Consider the following 20,724-nt stretch of genomic DNA (forward strand, 5'->3'; position numbering starts at 1 on the left):
TAGTAACCTGTAGCTTGTCCCTTAAGGAAGAAAATCTAGGTCCAGGCAGAGCTTTGGTGAAGATATCAGCAAGTTGATCCTTTGTGGAGATGAAGTTGACTTGGATATCGCCCGAAGCTACTCGATCACGAACAAAACGATAATCAATCTCCACATGCTTGGTGCGCGCATGAAAGATTGGATTGACATCATATATGTAGCTCCTAGATTATCACACCATAATTTTGGAATGGAAATACCCGGAATCTGTATCTCACGCAATAATGACATAATCCATAGAACCTCAGCACAAACATCTGCAAGAGCTTTGTATTCAGCCTCAGTGGATGACCTGGCAACAGTTCTCTGTTTCTTGCAAACCCATGATATAAGATTACTCCCCAAGAAAACAGCAAAACCACTCGTGGATTTTCGATCATCAGGACAACCAGCCCAATCAGAATCAGAGAAAGCATGAATGTCTCTAGATGAGCACCGTCGTATGCGTAAACCATGATCAATTGTTCCCTTAACATACCTGAGTACCCGTTTGAGCTGCTCCCAGTGTGATATGGTGGGGGCATGCATATGCTGGCATAACTGATTAACTGCAAAGGATAGGTCAGGTCGTGTGACAGTGAGATATTGCAGTGCTCCAGCTAGACTCATGTACTGTGTGGGATCATCATATAGATCTGAATTGAAGGGGACAGTTTTCGAGACAGAGATAGGTGTAGAAAGGGGTTTGCATTCAGACATTCCAGCCCGTTTTAAAATATCATTCATATACCGTTGTTGAGATAAAATAATCCCATTGTCACTCTTAACTGTTTCAATACCCAGAAAAAAATTTGGTTCACCAAGATCTCTGATTTTGAATGTAGCAGACAGTTTGGACAAGAGCTGAGACATAATACCTTGATCACTTCCCATTACAAGAATGTCATCCACGTACACCAATAGATAAACCAAAGCAGAGTCTTTAGAGTAATAGAACAGAGAGACATCTGTCTTGGATGCTTGAAAGCCAACCGATAGTAAGAACGTATGTAGTCGATTAAAACAAGCTCTGGGAGCTTGTTTTAACCCATACAGAGATCTTTTTAACAAACAAACATGATTCGGGAAGTTAGCATCAATATAACCAGGGGGTTGCTTCATATAAACTGTTTCAGCCAGATTACCATTCAGAAAAGCATTATGAACATCTAGCTGTTTGATAGACCACCCAGATGATAAAGCTAGAGATAGAAGGAGTCTTACAGTCGTAGGCTTTACCACTGGACTAAAAGTGTCGAAGAAGTCCTGACCTGGAACCTGATTAAAACCTTTCGCAACCAGCCTGACTTTATGCCTTTCAATAGCACCATCAGCCTTTCTCTTCGTACGAAACACCCATTTACAGCCAATAATATTCATACCTGCAGTGGGTGGAACTAGAGACCATGTGTGGTTATGCAGGAGAGCATTGAATTCTTGGTCCATGGCTTCACGCCACTCAGGATATTTGACAGCTTGAGAGTAACATGTGGGTTCCGTGGGATGCACTTGAGCTGCTAGAGCAAAAAGAGGAGCATCTGCGTTGCTGCGAGTGACCATAGAGTGAGTACGGACATTGGGCCTGATGGACCGCCCACGTGGATGGCCTCGCCGGCGAGCAACAGGTTCCACAGGATCACCCGACGAGGCAGCCTGTCCAGGAACCACGGCTGGTTCGAATGAAGCAGGTAGCGGCGGTTCTGGCAGCTCATCATTGGACACGGCAGGAATAGGTGTGCTGTGACTGAGAACAGATTCCGCCCAAGGTCCAGAAAACGGAGTAGATAGATCCTGCAAAGAAGTTTTAGTAGCAAAGGGGGAAACTTTTTCATCAAATATGACATGCCTGCATGTGTAAATCTTATTAGTATGTAAGTTCATGCATCTGTACCCCCTAAAGGACTCAGGATAACCTAGGAAGACACATGGAGAAGACCTGTATGACATCTTATGACGATTATATGGTCGAAGATGAGGGTAGCATAAACACCCAAATACACGAAGAAAAAGATAGGAAGGAGGGGATTTATGTAACAGGAGATGAGGACTTGAGTTATTTAATACAGAAGATGGCATTCTGTTAATTAAATAGACAGCAGTCTCAAAGGCAAAATCCCAAAATTTCAAAGGAACAGAGGCATGAGCTAGAAGAGCCAGACCAGTTTCAACAATGTGACGATGTTTTCGTTCAACACGACCATTCTGTTCATGTGTATAGGCACATGATTGTCTATGTTGAATTCCTAATTAAACAAACAAAGAATGCAACTTTTTGTACTCAGCACCTAAATCAGACTGAATGGCCTTTATTTTTCAATTAAAGGACCGTTCAACAAGAGTACGAAATTTATCAAAGATGACATAAAGATCAGACTTTAATTTCATAGGAAAGAACCATGTATAACGGGAATAGTCATCCACAAAGATCACAAAATAACGGAAGCCAGAAGTAGATAAAGTGGGCGCAGGACCCCAAATGTCTGTGTAAATAAGATCTAGGACTTGAGAACTAGAGGAAGCAACACGGGGGAGGGGAAAACGGGCAGATTTACCTAATTGACACGCATTGCATAAAGAATTATGACAACGAATATTATCACGAGACCCACTAACCAAACAAGAACGAAGTATATGGCTAAGAACACGGTTATGAGGATGACCTAGACGATTGTGCCAAGTGGAAGCCGAGGCACGAGCGGAAATAAACGCTGACGGAGACGAACTAGGTAATGAAAGTGTGTATAGTCCCCCCGAACTATTGCCCCGAAGAAGTATTTCCTTGGTATTGATATCTTTTACAACAAAAAAGGAGGGGTGAAACTCAAAAAAGACTTTATTATCGGATGCAAACTTCTGAACAGATAATAAAGAATTAGACAAACGCGGAACGTGAAGTATATCAGACAATGTAAATGATCTAGAAGGGGTATTAAAAGAGGCATGGCCAACATGACTAATAGATAAACCCATACCGTCACCGACACGTAAAGTGTCATTACCAGTGTACTTCTCCGATGTAGAAAGGGCAGCGATGTTCGGAGTTGCATGATTTGTGGCTCCAGTGTCCGGAACCCAAGTATGAGAATTTGACGAGGTTTTAGCAACTAAACCATTCTGAAACACCAAATTAGCCTGAGAACCCGGAGCCCCTGAATATCGCCGAAAACAGTTGACTCCCGTGTGACCGAAACTTTTGCAAATTTGACACGGATCATTATAGCGCCAAAAACAATTGGCTCCCGTGTGACCAAAACGTTTACAAATTTGACACGGATCATCATAGCGCCAAAAACAATTGGCTCCCGTGTGACCAAAACGTTTACAAATTTGACACGGATCATCATAGCGCCAAAAACAATTGACTCCTGTGTGGCCGAAACCTTTACAGATTTGACACGGATCATCGAAGCCAGGTTGCTGACCTCCACGGTAATTAAGGTTGCCATCGCAGCGCTGCATCTTCTTAATTTTATGAATCACAAAACCCTAGCTAACTGATACCAAATGAGAACTGATTGTATTATATTTTCTGAACTTGATTACAATGAGATCAGATGATGTGAATATATAGAATAGAGAGTCACAGTGTGACAATGATAAGAAGTAGAGAGTCACAGTGTGACAAGGATAAGAAGTTCTAAACAGACTCATATACATAGAGTCCTAATACAGATTGCTAAAAGGAGTTACAGAATGTTTTAAATTGGAATGCAAAATATAAATTTCCAATTTTACCCTTCATTTTAACACCAACTTAACACCAAAGCTAACTAATGACCATTTTGACTTAAAATTCAAAAGTCGGGGGACCACTTTGAGAAAATTAAAAGTCAAAGGACCAATTTGAGAAAAGACCATAGTCGGATGACCATTTTGGGAATTAACTCTTAAAATATCTTAGGGTGTGTTTGGTTTATGGATTTACACATTAAGAATGAGAATCAAAATCATAGTTATTGACTTATTGTTTGGTTAACAACTTTTTAAAATACAATTATGAGATTTGATTATTCTTTCAATTAAAAACCTCATCCCCTAATTAAAAAAATGTATCATTTTCATCTTATTGGTAATATGATTTTTAAGTTTGGATTAGTGTTTTTAGATTTTTGTTTTGATTTTTTTTTTTGTTCATATTGGTGCTTTGAATGTTATTATACTATGATCAATTGCCTTAATTTTTTATTTTTTTTTTATATTTTTAAAATATTTATTCCCATTATAGGGTCATATATAATCAAACATCAATGTCAATAATCAATACAAAATACTTTCATACCATTACCAAGTATTTGTATGTATTCCATTCCGTTTCCAATTTCCAAGTGCAAACCAAACCCATCCCTAATATTCAAGGGGGGCCATATATATAGGTGAACATTACAGGCGATCTAGATCTTAATTTCAGGTGAATATTGTAAGTGAAATTATTAAGGGAAAAAAATCATTTTTCATTTAGATGCGGTTTGATAGTTAGGAAAATTCAAAATTTTTGCTTAAAATTTGAAAAGTAAAAAAGTTGTTATACATAGTGTGTGCTTTGACATGGAAATGTTCAAGTTAACTAGAAATGTGATTTCTTTATGGGGTATTTTGGTAGGATGGAATTGTAATTCTATTGATTTCTTTTAGCCCGTAGCGCTTCTCGATAAAACAGATTGAATGAACAGTACGTATAATGTAAAGAGCAAAACAGAAAAATAAAGAGGGAGTGTGTAATGACAATAATTTTTATTCCAACCTAAAGATTAGTACATAACAATGACTATATATAATTACATTTACAAACAAAAAGTAATAATGACAGAGATAAATAGTGTTAATACTTCCAATGGTCTTCTAGTATTATCATGTGTGGTTTAAAATCACCATTACACGTACTCTGTTACATTTGCAAATTGGCGGCAATACATTTGAATTTGATGATTGTTTGAATTGTTTAAGTTGGCTAAACTCCAAACCCGGATTCGTTTTGTGTCATATAACATACTATCACATGCCAATTGTTTAACAATTTTCATATCAATCAACTTAGTTAAGATTATAATCCCTTTCAATTTATTGGGTACAAAGTTCTGTAATGTTTACGACATAGAAAGAATTAAGGGAGTACAAATTTAAGAGTATAAATAGTACAACTCTATTACTTTGTCAAAGTACAAATCTGGCAAATACAAGTTTTATTTGGTAGCAGTACTTATAGAGTTGGACACATTCTATTCCCATCAAATGATATAATTACAAACACTGTTAATTATCATATTTTTAATTTATTTACAAGTACAAAAATTATTAATTTTCAAAAAAAGGGTCAAATAAGCCTCTAAATTTTACCCTAAAGGTCAATTAACCCCCTAAACTTTTAAAAAAGTCAATTAAACACTCAAACATATTAAATTTGGTCAATGAAGCCCAAAAACCAGTAAATGACCTGTTATTACAGGTCATTTTAATTCCGACGACAAAATTCGGCCACCGGTGACAGATTCCGGCCACCGGCGAATTTTTCACGGCTCCGGCAAGATTTTCCGACCGTCCAGTCGTCTTCCACCGGAGAAGACGACCGGACGGCCGCCTTCTCCATTGTAGAAGACGACCAGATCTGGTCGTCTTCTCCCTTCTCCAGTGGAAGACGACCAGACGGTCGGAAAAATTCGCCGGTCACCGGAAAAATTCGCCGGTCACCGGAAAAATTCGCCGGTCATCGGAAAAATTCGCCGGTCACCGAAAAAATTCGCCGGTCACCGAAAAAATTCGCCGGTCACCGAAAAAATTCGCCGGTCACCGAAATCTGTCACCGGTGGCCGAATTTCATCGCCGAAACTAAAATGACCTGTAATAACATGTCATTTACCAGTTTTTGGGCTTCATTGACCAAATTTAACATGTTTGAGTGTTTAATTGACTTTTTTTAAAGTTTAGGGAGCTAATTGACCTTTAAGGTAAAGTTTAGGGGTCTATTTGATCCTTTTCTCTTAATTTTCAAATACAAAATTATTAATTAATATTAACTACAAATACATTTAGGTCTATGGTCCATTATATAACAATTGTTATATTTGGTATCCATAATATTTCTTTGAATGCTACTGACTCTATTATAATGTAATATCTATTTATATATACTTTCTCAACCAAACGCTGAAGTTTGAACCACAGCTATGCGCTTGACCACAAGGTCTTTGGCGGTGTCTATAATATTTAAAACAAGTTTTTATATAAAATGTTAATGAACGGCTAAAAAACCTAATTAAAACACATCAAACAACAGATATTGCAAAACCAAACATTTGAAAACAAGAAAAATGGGAAGGCCTCAGAGATCTTGGTGGAAAGGAATCATCAGATGGGTATTCCCATCAAGAGTAGCAAATATTTGATAACATCACCGGCCAAATTTCATTTTATTCTCAAATCACCTACTGCACCTAAGAAAAATTCTAAAAATTAAAAATAATAAAATAAATATAACCAAAAAAAAAAAAAAAATCAAAAAAGTGTATGAACTGTAACGAGGAGTCAGAAGTAGCTGGTTGTTGTTCTCACGATTAAAATCAATGGGAATCCGTCTGTTTCTTTCATCATACTCCCCGCATCACGATTCAAATTTTCCAGAAATTATATAAATCAAAAAAATTCCAGAAAAAAAAAAAGATGCAGAAACGAATCGGTGTATCTACCTTGTCACCGAAAAACCCTAATGAAAGAGAGGGAAGATTCGGAGCTAAAGGTAGACACATATATACAGGAATGAATATATATATGTTTTTGAGTTTGGTATCGCCTAAGGATAGATCCCTTGATCCATCGCTTCAGATTTGGATTCCGATCAAGGAATTGCAATGTTAGGCTTTTCTAATTAACTTCATATCAAACGAAAACACATACTGAGAAAAGCAGAGAATGACGAATAAGAGAAGAAGTAGATTGGGGAACGAAAGAAGAATGAGATTTCGGGAGATTGCGTATGTGTTTATATATAGGTGAAAGGATAGCTTTGCCCTTAGACTTAGGGAGTGTTTGGTTATTGGCTTATAAGCTAAAAGTTAGCTTATTTGACTATGTTTAGCTGTTTGACTCTTTGAATAAGTTAATTTGGAGTGTTTGGCAAATGGCTTTTGGTCTTGGTTGATTGGGCCTATCAGCTAAAATAATAAACCCGGCTATACCCCGCGTTTATGAATGGCTTTTTAATTTTACTAGTATTTGCGCCCGTGCGTTGCACGAAATGAATTTGCTATAAAATTTTAAAAATATTTATATCGATATATAATTGTATAAATTATAAAATCGAATATTATATAATATAATTGAAGAATTGAGTTGCACCGATTACGTTTTCTGATGTTATCAATGCTTGAATTCGAATAAATAATTGCCCAATTAATAGCTAACATGTAGATATACGCATTCGGTGTTGCAACTTTAGAGATTTTATATATCAGTGTTTATAATTTGTATTAATTGGGCTAATTAACTCATTGTCTAGTAACTCAGTTATATAAATTATTTATACGGAAGATATATTTTCTATGTAGATCAGCTATATAGCAATTTTGTCATTTTTGTATATAAAAAAAACATAATATCAATGGCTTAAATTATACATTATTGAAAATCTCTTTATAGCTAGACGACATTGGTAGTAGTAACGGAATTTTATCCATCATCGTTTAAAGTTAAAACTATCATACTATCAGGATGGGTGACTCGAAAAAAAGTAACATACAATTAACTGTGATTAAAGACTGATTTTTTCAGTAATAACTCAAATATTATATAGTGCAATTAAAGATATGGTTTCGTCCGTGAATTTGTTGTAATATATTAAGAATATCTGGATTGATATATAATTATTTAAATTAGAACATTAAATATTATACAGTGCAATTGAAGATATAGTTTGGATCGTTTATATGTTTTGATGTTATCGTTGCTTGAATTTAAACAAATAATTGCTCAAATTAATAGCTAATGTGTAGATATACGCATGCAGTGTTGTAACTTTGAAGCTTTTATTTATCATTGTTTAGTATTTTTATAAATTAGGCAAACGTGCTCATTCTTTAGCAACTCAATTATAGGAATGAATTGCTATCCTAATTCATTTGTATGAAAAATATTTTTTTTTTGTCTAAATTGCTTTAAATTTTTTTTATTTTTTTTTGTGTGTAGATATATAGCAATTTTGTCATTAAAAAAAAAACATAATATCACCAATTGTATTTACACATTATTAAAACCTCATATTGTAGACGACATTGGTAGTAGCAACATAATCTTGTCCGTCCTCGTCTATAGCTAACATCTTCAGTCCATTAGAATGGGTGACTCGGGTGAAAATATATCATCGTAAAATATCAGTCAATTAGTAATATCATATTCATTTTCAACCAATTATTCTTTTTATTTTCCGTCAATTAATCAATCAGAATATCATATGCAATGGTATTTTTACCTAATTTCAGTTTTATTTTTAATTGGTGATGTAGAATATTATTATTGAAATATTTCCGTTCCATTTTTAATTTACCTTTACTATTGTTTAAAATATGCCTTTACTATTGATGATGTAGAATATTATTATTGAAATATTATCTTTTCATTTTAATTTACTTTTACTTGATGATGTAGAATATTATTATTGAAATATTTTCGTTCTATTTTTAATTTCCGTTCTTTTGTTTTAAATTTTGAAAGATTTATTGTGATATAATTGGTTCACATATTTCAATTATTTATTTTTTCTTTAATTATTATAAACAGAAATGATATTGTACTAATTAATTTATGATATTTATCAAATTGTATTTTTTAAAAATATAAGATTTACACATGTTATGAAAGGTTAAAAAAATATTTTAAAATGATTTTTTATTAGTATGAATTTTTATTTTGAAATATTTTATAGCAATCCAAACACTCCATTAGCCTCCCATAAAAAACTGATAAAAGAAAAGCCATTTCATTAAGGAAATTAAAATTAATTAAAGTAAATCAAATCAGGCTATATTTATTTGTAACTGTATATTAATTTCTTTTTGAAATCATTGCCTCATTGGTTCACATATATGAATTTTTTTAATTATTATAATTTATAAACAGAAATGATATTCTACTAATTAATTTATAATATTTATCAAATTGTAATTTTAAAAAATATAAGATTTACACATGTTATTCAAAAAATAATAATAATTTCCAGCAACTCAGACACTCCCTTAGTCTCCCACAAAAAACTGATAAAGAAAAGTCATATCATTAAGGGAATTAAAACTAATTAAAGTAAATCTAGTCATGCTATATTTATTTGTAACTGTATATTAGTTTCATTTTGAAATCATTGGTTCATATATTTGAAATTATTTATTTTTTTCTTTAATTGTTATAAATATAAATGATATTGTACTAATTAATTTATGATATTTATGAAATTGAATTTTTTTAAAATGTAGTGTTTTACCCGTGTGTTGCACGGATTTTTTTTTTTGTTTTTTTTTTTTGTTTTTATGAAATTAAAATTAAAATAAAAAATTAAAAAATGTTAAAATGTACAATATAATAATATAGTTGGACTTTTATATATTTGGTCAAGTATCTATTTTCATAACATACAGAATTTAAATTTAAATTTTGTATGGTTAATATAATCTCTAATCATGTACATATTTAGATAAATTTATAGAAAAAATTTATATAATTAAGTTGATTTATTCCAAATTGTATTATATATATATATATATATATATATATATATATATATATATATATATATATATATATATATATATTATTAATTCTAAAAATATGAATACTAATAACTAAGAGAATTGTACTTAGAAATCAATAAAAATATAAATTCTAAATTTTGTATGAATAAATATAAACTCTAATCGGACGCATATCCTTATATGATTGTATAATACATTGTATATACACATAATATTTATTAATATGTATATAGGAAAATTATAATATAATTTCATTAATTTTAATTTATATTGATAGATTTATACTTAAAAAATTATATTTAGAAATTTAAAAAGTGTATGTATGTATATTTTAAAAAAATATAAATATTCATGTTTTGTTAATTTTATAATTTCATTTCTTTAATTATATTTCATATTTTATTAATTATAATTTAATGAAATTATCACAAATATTTTTACGGAAGAAATCTTATATTTCTCAAATTTCTTAATTATATTATTTATAATTACCAAATATTGTGGAAATTACAATAATAATTTCATTAATTATATTAATTATAACATTTTTTCTCTTCCAATATTTAAATACATTACCATAATAATTACACAAAAGAAGGAAAGAAAAATTATGAGAATAATTACCTTTAATAAATTAGGAAATTATATTAAAAATAATCTATATATATTAAGGTAAGTATATTTATTTTGTGCCCAATAATATTATACATTAAGTATAAAAATATATATGTATATAAATTACCATAATAATTATCCCGAAAAAGGTGACAACACATAATTATTAGGCAATAATATTAATAATTAATTATTAAGGCAAGTATAATTGATTTTGTACTAATAATATTATACATCTATACACTTTTAATTCTATATTGATAAGCATAATCTGTGTATATACTTTAAGAAAATATTCATTATTAAAAAGGGAATATAATTTAAAAAGTAAATTTTTAATTAGATTACCTAATATAATTGTCCTACTAATTAATTCCATGCTACTATGTATAATAATTCATATATTTGAAAAATTTTTAAAGCTAAATACCTATTAATTACTTTAATAATTAAGATAATTTTTAGTCAATCAATATTCAATAGTACTAAATGTATTATTTTGAATTTTTATAAATAAGATATAATATTATTAAACCGAAATAAATAAAACAATGTGTACATATTATCAAAGATTTTATAATAGTAATTTTTATTTCCTAATTGAATTTGTCAATTATTAAACATTATTTATGGTAATTATTGTATGACATTTAATACTAAAATTATTAGGTAGAATTTTTATAATTAAGGTATAATATTACTACGGAATGAGGCATCGCCGGGCTGTCAATAAGGCATTGCCGAGGCGACTTCAATTTCGCCGGAGACCTTTCCACCGACAGAGGAGTTGAAGAAACCAGACCATTCGTTATAGAAGAATCGGACCCGAATCTGCGTATACATGGTTTTTTTTTTTTTTTTTTTAAATATTAGTTTGAATTTTGTTTAGTTATGTGTTCTGGAGGATATACAGGGTTTTTTTTTTAAAAAAAATATATATAATTACTGATTATATTTCCAATAAAATATTAATATATTCATTTCATTTTTCCTTCATAAATAATTAATATTTAATATAAGTATAATAATTATAATCATATAATTACTGATTATATTTTAAATGAAATATGAGTATATTCATTTCCTTTTTCACTCATAGAAAGAGTTAATATTCATTTCCATTTCTTTTTCCTTCATAATTTTTTCCTAATATTTCATGTGGTGGTTACTAATTTTTTCGTAGGGAAAGCGGTGTTATATTTTCAATAAATTTTTAATATTAAATCTTTTTTTCATTTGGCCTGATTCCTGTGTCTATTAGTAACAAATATTAATAATAGATTCTCGTGTGTAAAATTCATTTTTTTCTGTTCATATTCATTTCCTTTTTCCTTCATAAATAATTAATATAATTATAATAATATAATTACTGATTATATTTTAAGTGAAATATGGATATATTTATTACCTTTTTCATTCATAGAAAGAGTTAATATTTGTTTCCATTTCTTTTTTCTTCATAATTTTTTCCTAATATTTCATTTGGTGGTTACTAATTTTTTTTGTAGGGAAAATTGTGTTATATTTCCAATAAATTTTTAATATTAAATCCTTTTTTCATTTGGCATGATTCGATTAATTGGCCTGATTTCCATGTCGATTAGTAACATGATATTAATAACAGATTTCTTTGTGAAATATTCATTTCCTTTCTCGTTCATAAAAAGAATTAATATTCATTTCCACATAATTAAAAAATAATATAATTATAAAAAATATAATTACAGATTTTATTTCCAGTAAACTATTAATATATTCATTTCATTTTTCCTTCATAAATAATTAATATAATTATAATCATATAATTACTGATTATTTTTTAAGTGAAATATGAATATATTCATTTCCTTTTTCACTCATAGAAAGAGTTAATATTCATTTCCATTTCTTTTTCCTTCATAATTTTTTCTAATATTTCACGTGGTGGTTACTAATTTTTTCGTAGGGAAAACGGTGTTATATTTTCAATAATTTTTTAATATTAAATCTTTTTTTTTTTCATTTGGCCTAATTCCCGTGTCTGTTAGTATAACAGAATATTAATAATAGATTTTCGTGTCTAAATTTTATTTTTTTCCTTTCATATTCATTTCCTTTTTTCTTCATAAATAATTAATATAATTATAATAATATAATTACTGATTATATTTTAAGTGAAATATGGATATATTCATTTCCTTTTTTCATTCATAGAAAGAGTTAATATTTGTTTCCATTTCTTTTTTCTTCATAATTTTTTCCTAATATTTCATTTGGTGGTTACTAATTTTTTCGTAGGGAAAACTGTGTTATATTTCCAATAAATTTTTAATATTAAATCCTTTTTTCATTTGGCATGATTCCCATGCCTATTAGTATAACAGAATATTAATAATAGATTCTCGTGTGTAAAATTCATTCTTATTTCTGGTCATAAAAACAATCTGGTACGTTTGTAATATTCATTTTCAATCATAAGAACAATCTGGTACAATGTTTAATAATCATTTTCTTTTTCCTTTACCCTAATTTTCTGTCTAGCAAATTAGTTATTTACTTATTAAGCACATTTTTTTTTAATTCGAGTCCATTTTTAATATTAATTTCATTTTTCTTTTAGTCTGATTTCTGTGTCAATTTAGTAATAGAATATTAATAACAAATTTCATTATTACAATTAATTCTTTAGTTTTTTTTTTTTTGAATTAGAATAATGATAATTGTAATTATATTAATTAATTAATTGTATGGATATCTTTTTGCAATGAGATACAGATCCACTAATATGCAATGTACCCAGATGTGTTCTCCTGCCTCAAAGCCTAATGAATCATACACATGTTGCATCTTAAATGCACGTAGATATAGACATTCAAATTTTTTTTTTTTTTTTTTTTTTGAGAATGCTAATCGATTCACTGATAGTTGAAGGTAGATAACAATACTTATAATATGAAATTAAACCTTTTGGAAGAATAATATGAAATTAAACTCAAATCCAAGTTACTTTACATCTATTAATCCCTAATTGAGATTATATAAAAAGGAAACATAGATTTAAATGATTTCATCTAAGAGCATGTAAATATGGTGACTGCTTTAGTGTTTTTAGAGAGACAACGTGCTTTACCAATTTGCCAGGAAGAACCAATCTCATGCCGGCCTGGATCTCGCGGGAAGTGATTATCGGCTTCTTGTTGTAGTGGGCCAAGCGAGTCACCTCTTGGGCGAGCTTCAAGAAGATATCGTTGATGAAGCTATTCATGATGTCCAAACTGCAAAACATATTGAAGTACGTGAGAATATAGTTAGAAAAATGTAGAAAATTCACACAAAAAGAAAGCAGAAAGATGAGTATGAGATTCTTTGATTGAAGAAGCTCTTGTATTTATAGGTAGAAAATACTAATTCAAAAGGAAAGTATAATAATTTATTTATTTAAGGGAAAGTATAATAATTTATTTATTTAAGGTAATAACATTATTATTATTATTATTATTATTATTATTATTATATTATTATTATTATTATTATTATTATTATTATTATTATTATTATTATTATTATTATTATTATTATTATTATTATTATTTATTTATTTAATTTCCATTTGACATTTATTTACCAAATAAGTTTTACTACAAAAGTTTTGGGGGGAAAATTTGTTAGGAGGATTTTACTTTTATATATATATCGATATAGATATAGATTTGTAAAATGGCAATGCTATCCTTCTAAAGCCATAATCTTTCGCGCAGTTCTCATCATTGCTCGTCCGACTCTTCGCTTAGTTCTCACCGCCTCCTTCGCTCAGTTCTTCGTGTCACGTCGTCTGCTTGCGATCCACCCCTTCATGTTCGCAACTACCTTCTCCAATCAACTACCGGTCGTTGCTTCTCTCCAAGGTAAATTCATCCCCTCATTATATCTTATTTCCGCAGAATTTCTCTTCAATTTGTAGTCTAGATTTTCTTTTTCGTGTGCCATTTCTTTGCTACACTTGTGATTAACACGATTGGCAGACTTCTCATGTGTTTGCTCTTGAAGTAGAGCTCCATTTGAGGGTTAGGATGACAGTGTAATTAACCCAGCAGACACAGAGAAAATTTTTAGGGCTCTCCCTCTGTTTTAGCTGATCAGCGGTATTAAAACTTTACCCAGTGAATTAGAACCCATGTACTCCATAGTTTCTAAGAAGGAAAAATAATCATATCATAAACATAAAAAGAAAATGTTAAAGCAAATTACGAAAGAATAAAGGATTGTGTGATATAAGGGTAATAAAATGCTTTAAAAACTCCAACCTTCTTTTTCTTGAACCAGGGGTCATATGTTGGAAGTTGCAGATTCATTGAAACATCAACATCATCAAATGAACACTGCACCAATAAATGAAGGAAAATTTCATTAATCGAATATTAACAAAAAAAAAATTGAAACTATATTGTATTCATGATTTCATGTGAACTGAATTAGTATATTATTGCAGAGGGAAATATATTCAATTAACTGAACATCCATCTTAGACAGAAAAGTAATTATGTTATTTCGAATTACTTCCAATTATTGCTAATCACTTCCAATTATTACTAATTAGTTTTTATTATTGCTAATCACTTTTCATTGTATAAATTATCTTGCTAATCTTCTGTTAGTTATGTATTTTAATTTTGAAGTAGTTCTTTGTGTTAGAGGTCTTTGTGATTCATATTATCATTGAGTCTACTTTGAGTATGGAATGTCATGAGTAAACACTAATTTATTATTATGTTACCTAGATGGCACCAAATCGAAAAAAAATGTACATGAAGGTCGAAGTGAGAACAAAGATGAAAACCAACGTGGTAAAGATTTGGGCAGGGTTAGTTGGTCAAAAGAACAGCTTCACCTTCTTTGTGATCTTTGTATACAATACGTTGAAAAAAGTAAAGGGAAAAGCGGTGGAGTAACATCTCAAAGGTTAGTGTGGAAGAAGATAGAAGTAGAATTTCAAAAACAAACAAACCTTGAATGGGATAAAATGAACTAAAAAACAAGGTAGATTGGATGACAGTTAGATGAGGTTTGTGGAAACAACTCAAAGGAAGAGAGACCGGATTAGGATGGGATCCTGAGAAGGGAACTATTAGTGCTACTGATGAGTGGTGGGATTTGAAAATTAAGGAAAATCCAAAGTTTGAGGCTTTTCGGGAAGAAGGCTTTGAATTTGAACTAGAAACTAATATGGATCAAATTTTTGGTTGTTATGCTCAAGGAGCACTTAAATTTAGTCCAATATTTGATTCCCCACAAGGACATTTGCAACATGAAAGTGATGAAGTGTATGTTCCTTCCCCACCTTGCAATGATACTCCCCATGTTGATCTTGGTGAGATGGATGAGACTCATGGTGATGATAATGATTATAATACATGGGATGATGTGTGGAAAAAGTCTATGGCTAGCCCTCATGATACACAATTTGAGAGAAGTGAAAAAAGTAGAGGTAAGAGGGTTTTAGAGGTTAATTCTTTACCAAGTAGTAAGAGTGCTAAGACTGAAACCACTAAAAAAGGAGGAGCTGGTGCAATGTTGAGTGACAAACTTGAAAGTATGTTGCAACTTATTGGAGAAAGAAGTGATGTATCTAAGGAGGTGAATATGTCACTTAAGGATATTTTGACTTCAATAAAAAACCCAAGTCCTAATGAAATTACGGATGCATTGGCAAAATTGTATGTTTTGCCCGGCACCCCTGAATTTTTCTTTGCTTGCATGTTAATTGAAGATCCACAAAAAAAGATCTGTTATCTTTGGATTACCAGATGTTAAGGTGAGAGTTGACTACATCAAGTTCTTGTATGAGAAAGAAAACAAGCATTAATGGTTATGCATGAACTATAATGTATTTTGGATTTGGTAGTATTGTGTATTTTGGCTTTGGTACTGTTATGTATGAACTATTTGTAACGTTTATCCGTTACTATTATCATAACATTAGCATAAGTTATGATAATATTCAGTATTTGATATGTGGTGCAACACTAATAACCTAATAGCTAGACTACCATTATGATTAGGAGTCTAGTTAGGGTTTAGGAGACCTAAAGACAATCAACCACAATGACTGCCAGAGGTTATATAAGGTCACTAGTCCTCTCACTGCTCACATTACATACCTCATACACCATCTAGAGAGAGCTGAGTAAAGTGAGAGACAAAATACTCGTTATCTCTGCAGCAGTCCGGATCATTCAACCATCTCAAGAACTATGGCTGGAGGTTAGTTGGTCCTGTTATCACATATTATATGATGCATGTGATATTTTTAGTCTAACAGTTGGTATCAGAGGCCATAAATAATCTCTGCCTAGTTTTTTTTTTTAATTGCTAAATATTTGCATATGTTATATACTTTGCTGTATAATTGAAATTACATATGCGAATGTTTTTTTAGTATACAATTGTATGTCTGGGCTGCTGAAAAATTAAGTTTTTTTATCCGCATTAAGAAACAAAAAAAAATTAAAATTAGATACTCCTAATTTGTTATGATCTTCCCTACTGCTACGCCAATTTTTTTTTTTTTCCATGAATTCCCATAGCCATTTTGAACTTGCTGGAGCTTTTATTGATGGTGGAGACAACGTTTTTTTTTTTTTGGATTGGCGTTCTCCCCTTCAGTGGCCATCAATAATGAAGGATATGGGTGATGCCTCTTATGTTATTGGCATTAAAATTCGTAGAGATAGGTCCCGGGGTATACTGGGTTTATCTCAAGAAACTTATATAAACAAAGTTTTAGAGAGATTTCATATGTAAAATTGTTCATCTAACGTTGCTCCCATAGCTAAGGGGGATAAATTCAGTTTGGACCAATGTCCAGAAAATGACTAGAAAGAATCCATGGAGAACATCCCTTGTTGGATGTCTTCGATATATTCAAGTCTATACAAGGCCGGACATTGCTTTTGTTGTTGGAATGCTAGGGCGTTGCCAGCACAATCCGGGATTAGACCATTGGAGAGCTGTAAAGAAGGTTCTAAGGTATCTCAAAGGAACCAAAGGTTACAAGCTTGGGTTTAGGCAGACGGACAATTTAGATGTTGTCGGTTATTCAGACGCGGACTTTGCTGGCTGTGCTGATTCTCGAAAATCAACTTCAGGGTGCGTCTTTATTATGGCCAGTGGGGCTATCTCATGGAGAAGTGTTAAACAGTCCGTAATAGCTACTTCTACCATGGAAGCAGAGTTCGTTTCCAGTTTCGAGGCAACTTCACAGGGTGTTTGGCTAAAGAATTTTATCTCTGGGCTTAGAATTATGGATTCTATATCTAAGCCATTGAAAGTCTACTGTGACAACTCAGCTGCAGTCTTCCTAGCTAAGACCACAAAAGTGGGAGTCGAATTAAGCACATCGACATCAAGTTCTTAGCAATTAGGGAGCGTGTCACAAATAAAGTTGTATTCTTTAAACACATTCATACAGAGTTGGTGTTAGCAGATCCCTTGACTAAATGCATGCCTTCAGTTAAATTCAAGGATCTGGTTCAGGAAATGAGACTTTCATCCACTTTGTGATTTGTATATACATTCAATTTCAATAAAATTCTTTGGCATTCAGACATTTTCTCAATTAAGTGTGTACACCTTCATTTGCTTCATATTGATGAGAAAATGTACTTCATGGACTTGGAATAAACATAGGGTTTATTTTGTTGGGTTTTGTTTCCTAATTAAGTGCTCAATGGCAGTTTGCATTTGATCATAATGGATACTACTCGTGCTAATGAGGACATATCATTATGGTTGGTGTTTTTCTGTTATTGAGTGGTAGTGCTTGCACCAAGTGGGAGAATGTAACGTTTATCCGTTACTATTATTATAACATTAGGATAAGTTAGGATAATATTCAGTATTTGATATGTGGTGCAACACTAATAACCTAATAGCTAGACTACCATTATGATTAGGACTCTAGTTAGGATTTAGGAGACCTAAAGACAATCAACCACAATGATGGCCAGTGGTTATATAAGGTCACTAGTCCTCTCACTGCTCACATTACATACCTCATACACCATCTAGAGAGAGCTGAGTAAAGTGAGAGACAAAATACTCGTTATCTCTGCAGCAGTCCGGATCGTTCAACCGTCTCAAGAACTATGACTGGAGGTTAGTCGGTCCTGTTATCACATATTATATGATGCATGTGATATATTTAGTCTAACACTATTATGTATTTTGGCTTTGGTAGTGTTATGTATTTTGGCTTTGGTACTATTATGTATGAACTGTTATGAACTTTTGTTGTAGAAAATGTTATGTAATTTATTGTAATGTCTTATTATGAACTCTTATGTAAGTTCTAATTGTATGAAATATTATGAACTCTTATGTAATTTCTTATTTTATGAACTGTTATGCAATTTCTTATTGTATGAACTATTATGAACTGTTATGCAATTTCTTATTTAATGAACAATTATGAATTCTTATTGTAGGAAATTCTACGTAATTTGTTTATGGTTTTTAAAAAGTATATGAATGAGAGTTCTATAATGAATATACTAATTTGTGTGTAGGCAACAACACATGATGGATAATATTGAGCAAATTAGGAAACTTATCATAATTAAGGAGTACTTGGACAATGAGGATGAATTTTGGGACTTGGTGGCTTGTATGACCGAGTATATGTGTGTATACTTTTTGAAGCATATTTACAAGGAGCCATGCATGACTTTAAGTTTAACGGGAGAAAGATGGATGAATGAATTAATGAATGGTCATGAGAAACGGTGTTTTAATGTATTTAGAATGAATCCAATTACATTTCGTCATTTATGTGTAGATTTAGAAAACAAGTATGGTTTGAGATCTTCAAATAGGATCTCAACTTTAGAGAAACTTGGTATATTTGTATATGTGCTTAGTAAGGGTGCTTCTAATAGATATACTCAAGAACGCTTTCAACATTCCGGTGAAACTGTGAGTAGAATTATTAAAGAAGTGTTGAATGCTATGGATGGATTCTGAAGAGATATGCTTGTACCAAAAGATTATGAGTTCAAGGAGATCCCGCCAAAAATTGCTAATGATAATAGATATATGCCACATTTTAAAGTAAGTGAATTAATATGTTGTTCATCTCATTTTTATCTATATATTTGTTACATCAATATGTTAATTAATATATGCACTTTTTTCCTAAAATTAGAACTGCATTGGAGCTATTGATGCCACACATATTGCAATAACCGTAAGAGAGGAAGATCAAATGAGATATAGAGGAAGGGAAGGGATTTTCCAACTACCAATGTCTTAGCAGCATGTGACTTTGATCTGTTATTCATATATGTTTTAACAGGATAGGAGGGATCAGCACATGATGCTCGCATTTTTCTCGACATGATTAGTAATCCAAGTATGAAATTCCGTAAACCACCACAAGGTAGTTTAAAAAGTTCGTTTCATTAATTACTATTACGGTTAAATATACTTATAATTTGTTAACTTTTATTTTTATATACATTTAGGAAAGTATTACTTGGTGGATAAAGGCTTCACGGAAAGAAATGGATATTTGACACCTTACTCTAAGACTAGATACCATCAATCAGAGTTTCATGGAGCTAACCCAAGGTGATCTCAAGAAATATTTAATCGAGCTCATTCATCTTTACGAAGTTGCATTGAGAGGGCTTTTGGTGTTCTTAAGGCTCGGTGGAAGATATTGCAAAAGATGCCGATATATTCATTAATGGATCAAAATAGACTTATTTGCTCATGTTTTGCACTGCACAACTACGTAAGGAAAAGCACAATTGGTGATCCCGGTTTTAGATTCATTGATCAAGATCCAGAGTTCATACTACCAGATATTTTTCAAGATGTTGAAGCTAACTTTGTACCAGGTGATGATAATATGTTGCAAAAATCGCGCCTAAGCGCTAGGCGGTGGGAGGCCGCCGCGAGGAAAGGCCTCGGCGGCCTCCTCCGCGGCTGGCCGGTTCGACGAATTTTATTTTATTTTTATTTTTTGTTGAAAATGTGGGAAAAGTTTCGGAAGGAATAACTTTTGACTCGGTTGTCCAATTTGGACAATTTTTTTTCAAATCGCGTATTTTTTTGAGATCTATCCACCACCGCAAACCATTTTTTTTCGAGATATGTCCGATTTGGATAACTTTTGACTCTGGTCCACTAATTTCTCAAAAAATGCTTCTTTTGCTCTTAATTTTAGTTTTTTTTTTTTTGTTTTTTTTTTTTGTTTTTTTTGTTTTTTTTTTTTGTTTTTAATGTATTTAGATGTTTTAAACAATCTTTTGAACAATTTTACAACCACTTTCGTATATAGTTTCTAAGAAATAACTATGCAAACCTTATGTTTTATTACTAA

At 31.3% G+C, this 20,724-nt stretch overlaps 1 long non-coding RNA gene across 1 annotated transcript; it reads left to right on the forward strand.

The window, feature by feature from the left end:
• The first annotated feature begins 14,142 nt into the window (after positions 1–14,142).
• Positions 14,143–15,339, forward strand: LOC109185550. Its single transcript, XR_002054983.1, has 2 exons — positions 14,143–14,248; positions 15,122–15,339. It is a non-coding gene; the product is annotated as an uncharacterized LOC109185550 (long non-coding RNA).
• Positions 15,340–20,724: the final 5,385 nt, after the last annotated feature.

Source organism: Ipomoea nil, unplaced genomic scaffold (genome assembly GCF_001879475.1).
Source record: "Ipomoea nil cultivar Tokyo-kokei standard unplaced genomic scaffold, Asagao_1.1 scaffold1334, whole genome shotgun sequence".
NCBI classification, from domain to species: domain Eukaryota; kingdom Viridiplantae; phylum Streptophyta; class Magnoliopsida; order Solanales; family Convolvulaceae; genus Ipomoea; species Ipomoea nil.